Source organism: Oryctolagus cuniculus, chromosome 15, assembly GCF_964237555.1.
Source record: "Oryctolagus cuniculus chromosome 15, mOryCun1.1, whole genome shotgun sequence".
Lineage (NCBI taxonomy): Eukaryota > Metazoa > Chordata > Mammalia > Lagomorpha > Leporidae > Oryctolagus > Oryctolagus cuniculus.
Genome location: NC_091446.1, coordinates 50,501,993 through 50,508,876, shown reverse-complemented (window position 1 = coordinate 50,508,876; position 6,884 = coordinate 50,501,993).

The following is a 6,884-nucleotide window of genomic DNA, read 5'->3' as shown; positions in this document are numbered from 1 at the left end:
TCAAACCCTCAATCAGAGAAGGCTAGGTTTCCCAGCCTTTTCAGAGGCCACTTTGTGTTTGATTCAAAGAGGATACAGCAAGGGACAGGATGCCATCTTGTTCAGCATAACAGATGATGGGAGTCCATGCTCATAGCCTGGCCAACTGCTGGGCTCCACAGGGCCACTTGCCCAAGGGATAGACCAGTTGTCCTCAGCAATAGGCTCTGGAATTGAGGATTGTTCAAACCCTCCAGGTGCCTAGGGATGTGGCTTGCGACCAGCTATTCTAAGCTGGAGGTCTGCAGCCAAGCAATGTGAGTTAGACAAAAGCACAAATGCTGCATTGTATACAAAGCCATGGGTCCGGAGCCCAGTGGAAGCTTAAAGCCCTTTCTCCCCAAACATATCCACTTCCACAAAAGGAGTGCCCCGGGAAACAATTTAGGGAGACAGGCAGAGAGGTGGTGAATGAGGTCATTACTCTAGACTGATCTGGATTTTCAGATAGAAACCAAGCCCAGAGCTCTTCAAAGCCGCTTCTTCTGGCAGAGATTCAGAGAGTACATTTCTTTTAAAATTCTCTTTAAGAGAAATTTATTTGGAGAAATATATGCTATTATGTACACATGTATAACATATCCATATATATATTACATATATATACACACATATACAGACACACCTTAAAAGATACCATAGAAATAACTTTTTTAGATATATGAGAGAACCTCAAAAACCTTCTAGAAAACAATATTAAAAGATAAGTTTATTTTGGTACAGAAAATTTAAATTTTAAGTCCATACATAGTTTTTTCAAAATATGTACTTTCCACAAACTTTTGAAGTATTCTTGTGTTGTCTTATGAGTTTTGAGAAATGTAGTTTTTTTGATGTTTATTTTTATTTATTTTTATCTACGTAAAAGAGTGACACAGAAAAAGAGAAAGAGAGAGCTCTTCCATATGGTGGCTCACTTCATAAATACCCACAATAGCCAGGGCTGGACCAGGCCTAAGCTAGGAGCCTGAATTCCATTTGCATCTCCCGCGTGGGTAGCAAGGGCTCAAGCACCTGAGGCATCATCTTCTGCCCAAGGGTGCTTGAGCAGAAGCCTGGATTGGGAAGCAGAATAGCCAGGACTTGAACCCTCACTCCAGTATGGGATGAAGGACTCCAACTGTGGATCCAGCACCCAGCCCAACACGTGATAATGGTTTTACGTAAGCACTGCCACAGTCAGAACACAGAGCAGTTCCATCTCCCTAATACCTCCCTCATGCTTCCCCTTTTGCAGTCAAGCCTTTCTCCCACCCCAGCCTGTGGCAAACACGCATCTTCTTGTTCTCCACTACTGTGGATCTGCTTTTTGCAAGGTGTCATGCAAATGTCGTCATGCATATGTCGTCATGCATAATGTGACCTCTGCAGACTGACTCCTTTCCCTGGGTGTAATGTCTTAACATTCATCCATGCAGCTGCTCTTTGGTGGTCTCTTCTATGGCTGTGCTACAGTCCATTTAACATCCAGTCAATGAAAGACATTTGGGTTGTTTCCATTTTTTAGTGATAGTGAATATATAAATATAAAAGTTATATTAGAAATTAGGTGAGTATATACTCAAAGCTCATCACTTTCTTATTATTTTCCTAGTATCTGTGCTATCTGTGTAGCTGAAATTCTGTCTGTAGTGCATTACTGACCATCTCTTCCTCAACTCCAGGTGTACCCCTACTCATAACTTGAAATCAGCCGTTTAGTGAGGACTCTCTTACAGTCCATGGAAACTGGCAAGTGTTACACATCAGTGCCTACTCGCTTCCTCTGAGCCAGCTGTTAAACATTACTTTGCACACTACTAATCCTGGTAGCAATGGCTGTGTGCACCAGAATCTTCAGAACAGGAAGCCAGCAAATCTATCCTATGGCTATGGACACCAGGTACGATGGACGCTAATGTTATCTATGATTTCAGTGAGCAGTTCATTAAAAATACATAATCAAACTTAATTTTTAACTTATGTATGACTTTACCTATTACTGACTTCACATGTCAAAAAACTTGGGCCAGTCCACATATCCTTGCTTTCTTTTTGAAAATGGTGTCATTGAACCTCAGGAGGTAACATAAATGATTGCAAGAGTGCAAAGCTGACAATGTGTACACACTTGCAAATCTTTTATTTGAACCCATTCAGGGATAAGTAGACAAAGATGTTCAATGAAGCTTGGAGTTGGCCAGGCTTTAACTTGCTGTGATCTGATGAAATATTTTAGTTTTATCCACTTTCTTCTTTTTTCTTTGTTATGCACTGGCACCCCAGGCATTAGCTGGAAGTGAATTAAAGGGCCCCAGAAGCTGTGATTCTGCAGCCAGCATGATATTAGAATAGAATTGATTATCTGGAGGTGTTTGCATATCGAAGCAGCCCTCCTACCTATTCATTTCCATTTGAACCCAAGAGATATGTAGGAAGCTTGTTAATACTCTTAAAGGGTTTGATCTCTCTGCCTGTGTGGCTTCTGATTCAGGGATGAATACTTAAAATCCATAAAAGGGAAATCATAAATAAAAGCAAATATGACAGGGGAAAAATATACTTCTAAAATGAATTAGAATTCTATCTTTAGGCAGTGTCAAAAAAACAAATTCAGACTTAGTAAAGGGAGACTTTATTTAAAAACACAGTTGCAGTTGTGGAAGGGGGACCGCTGGAGTTGAAGGAAGCTCTGATGGTGGCATCCCCCAGTGTCTCAGGGTCAGGCAGAAGATCTTTGCTTTTCCAGGGAGGAGTAAACAAAGCCAGAATCAGGTGAGGGGAGTGGGGTCAGCAGAGCGTGTGATTGGACATTGAACTGACTTTTTCTGTGTGCTTGACTGACTCTCAGGAGAGGCTGCTTAGGGTGGCTTTGTTCTGTATTCCAGTGCTTGCCTAAGATCAAGGGCAGGACAAAGTTCAAAGGCTTGGGGGGTAGAAGAGGAGCCTCTAAAGTTTGGCTAAGTCAAGTTAGTGAGTATTTTGTCCAGATTGGGCAGTGGGGACAAACAATTCAATTAATCATTTATAAGACAAAGAATGGGAATTTGGGAGGTCATGGTCAGGCATGTTCATGGGTAGACAAGGGGTCATCTAGTGGTCTTCTATTTTAGTCATGTGCAGTTTGTCTACACTGAATTGTTTACTGAAACGGAAAAGAGTGTTCATGTGCTGGGATTTTTCACTATTTTCCAGGAGCATAGAGCTCAGGCAAACTCAATCTTGTTATTTCTAACCTCATACTGTAGCAAGTTTAAGGCTAAGGTGTAGAATATTTGTATCTATTGAAAACCTATTATAAACTAGCATTTATAGTTTCCCAGGTTCTTTATAACTGGCTTAGTCATTTTGCCATTTTGCAGCTTATGTGAAGAAATTAAGACATCCTGTAGAGAAAAATGACTTTAGAGTAATAACTCTATTCAAATAATGGTTTAAAATGGGTTCCTGTTTTGGATGTAGAAAATTAAGAAGGTAAAAGAATTGTCCTCTCTAAGGTGAAATGTGTTTTGGCTGAAAAGAGATACCATATATTATCACATATTTTATCATTATTGCTTATTTCTTGGAATAGAATCAATTCTAGCTTTCTCAAAGCAAACTAATATTAATAAACACAAGTACTTCTATTTTCTGCAGCTTTCTGATTTTAGACATTAAGACCACTAGTAATTATGAAGACAGTCTGCATTTTCAAAGCCTCTTTTTGTAGAGGATTACTATTTTTTTTAATGTAGAATACTACCTCCTGGATGTAACATTTTTGCAGTGATGAACAGTTTAGAGAAGGTTTGTTAAGGAGAAAAGCACTATGATTTAAAGCTTATAGTAAAAATGCCAAACATGGTAGCACCTTGCATCCAGTTTATTCAATAAGTTAAGTAAAACTGTGAAATAGTTAAAATGTCTACCTACCAGATAATTTACTGGTTGTATAGATATCATTTTCATTGTCTTATTATATCCTTTTTTTTTAAGATTTATTTATTTGAAAAGCAAAGTTACATAGAGAGAGAGAAAAGGAGAGGCAGAGAGAGAGAGAGAGAGAGAGAGAAAGAGAGGTCTTCCATCTGCTGGTTCACTCCCCAAGTGGCCTCAACGCTCGGAGCTGTGCTGATCCGAAGCCAGGAGCTTCTTCCGGGTCTCCTATGTGGGTGCAGGGGCCCAAAGACTTGGGCCATCTTCTATTGTTTTCCCAGGCCACAGCAGAGAGCTGGATTGGAAGTGGAGCATCCGGGACTCGAACCGGTGCCCATATGGGATGCCTGTACTGCAGGTGGTGGCTTTAGCTGCTACGCCACAGTGCCAGCCCCTGTCTTATTATATTCTTTGTTTTAACTCATTTGGGAGTGATATCCCATACTTTTTAAACAAATGAGCTCACGGTGAAAGTTAAAATTTTATATTTCTTTTAGTGAACACTTAAGGAGTTAATAGTTAAGTAATACTTCATAGGTGATCAAGAAAGACTTAAAATTGGGAAAAATTTTGCTGGGCATAGTATTTGGGTTAAAATGATAAATTGTGTCAACACGAGAATGAGATGTATAGAGGTAAAGAATGTCTCTGTTAAGCAGTATAATTGAATCTTCTTACTATTTAATATAACTTTAAAAAATTTATTTGGGACAGGCTCTGCGGTGTAGCATGTTAAACCTCTGCCTGTGATGCCAGCATCCCTTATGGATGCCAGTTTGAGACCTGGCCACTCCACTTCCAATCCAGGTCCCCACCAAGGCACCTGGGAAAGCAGCAGAAGATGGGCCAAGTACTAGGGCCTTTGCACCTACATGGGAGACCTGGAAGAAGCTCTGGGCTCCTGGCTTCGGCCTGGCCCAGCCCCAGCTGCTGCAGCCATTTGGGGAGTGAACCCAGCTGATGGAAAATTCCCTCTCTCTCTGTCTCTCTCTCTCTCTTCCTTTCTCTGTAACTCTGGCTTTCAAGTAAATAAAGAAATTTACTCATTTAATTTTTTATTTGAGTTAGAGAGAGAGAGTCAATCTTCCATCCACTGATTCACCCCCCATATAGACACAACAGCCAGGTATAGGCCAGGCCAAGGCCAGGAACCAGAATAGCATCTGGATCTCCTACTTGGACGACAGGGGACCAAGTACTTGAGCCATCATTTGCTGCCTTCCTGGGTGCATTAGCAGAAAGCTGATTAGAAGTGGAGCAGCTGGGACTCAAATTAGCACTCCACTGTTGATAGGATGTCAGCATTACGACTGGTGGTTTAACACACTGTGTCATAATGCTGACTCTTGTTAAAGATGACTTTTGGGGCCAGTGCTGTGGTGTAGTAGGTAAAGCTGCCACCTGCAGTGCCAGCATCCCATATGGACACCGGTTCAAGTCCCGGCTACTCCACTTCTGATCCAGCTCTCTGCTATGGCATGGGAAAGCAGTGAAAGATGGCCCAAGTCCTTGAGACCCTGCACTTGCATGGGAGACCTGGAGGAAACTCCTGGCTCCTGGCTTCAGATTGGCACAGCTCCTACTATTGCAGGCAATTGAGGAATGAACCAGCAGATGGAAGACCTCTCTCTCTCTCTCTCTCTCTCTCTCTGTGTGTCTCCTTTTCTCTTTGTGTAATTCTGACTTTCAAATAAATAAATCTTTTACAAAAAGATGACTTCTATAAAACAAATGTATAGCCATTTCAAATTCATCTTGTAACCTGATCCTCACACTCAATTTAATTTTAGGTGCCTTCTTTTAATCACCATCTTTCTGATTTGCCAGTCTTGCCCGCTTGACAACTAGGATTTACTGATAGAACTATATCCCTCCACACTTAGCACTGCATTGTATCAGTAGTCCCTGTTGCAGCTGGCACTGTTTGCAAGGAATAGATCTGAACAGGAATCTTTGTCATCCAGGCATGTTCTTTTTCTGCACCTGCTAGTTGGCATTTCTCAATTGCCCAACAACAATTTCATTTCTGGGAGGCTGCTTTTTCAAAATGAGCCAAATACCAAGATGGCCAAATGAAATCACTTCCTTCCTGCCTACATGAATAAGAAATTCTGGGTAAAAGAAGAGAAGCATCAAGAGAACCCTGGGGCAGTAGAGCCCCAACGGGGCCTGTGTGATCCAGCGAGGGGAGCAGTTTCAGCCAGGTCACTGTAGATGAAGGGGGCACAGTGCTCATGGGAGCCAGGAACACCAGACTGTCCTTAGGCAGCAAAATTACAAGCCTGTGAATGTGGCCAGATTAGTGCTCTGCCACGCTCCAATGTCTTTTTTGTCCTCGGGCAGCCGTGAAGCTGTAGAGTTGAATGAGGAGGCATTAATGCAGCAGCAGAGACTGCAAATGATTTTGTTTTGCTCTTGGTAAAGGTCACCCTGCCCATCATGGCAATGAGGGTCACCTGCAAATTTCTTCATAGGCTCTGGCTGGCTCTGAAACAATTTCACTTTCACAGCATGAAAAACGGGGTCAGCACCCTCTAAAGGCAACATGAGGATTTTGTAGACCTGTCCTCTGAGTAGTGAGAGGGACTCAATTACTTTCTCGTGACTGCAGAATGACCTCGATAAAAGCCATTCTTAGCTTAGCTAGGGGAGACCTTTCCATTTAAGTAGGGTTCTACTGTATCATATAACAATTACTGAAGGGTTAACACTAGGAGATTTTAGGCAATGGGATAGCCTTGTATAATAAGGACTTCTGGCTAGAAGCTTCTTTTGGTGTTTGCATATAGGGCTGACTGTGATTAGTCTTGTAAAAATTTTAGAGAAATCGCCAGAGACTGATGAAGTCTTAAAATGGAATACAAAATTGTCAGTGGTAATTCCATATACTATAATTGATTATGATCAGCAAGACTGATAGTGGTGAATAATTTATTTGGTTAGGTACA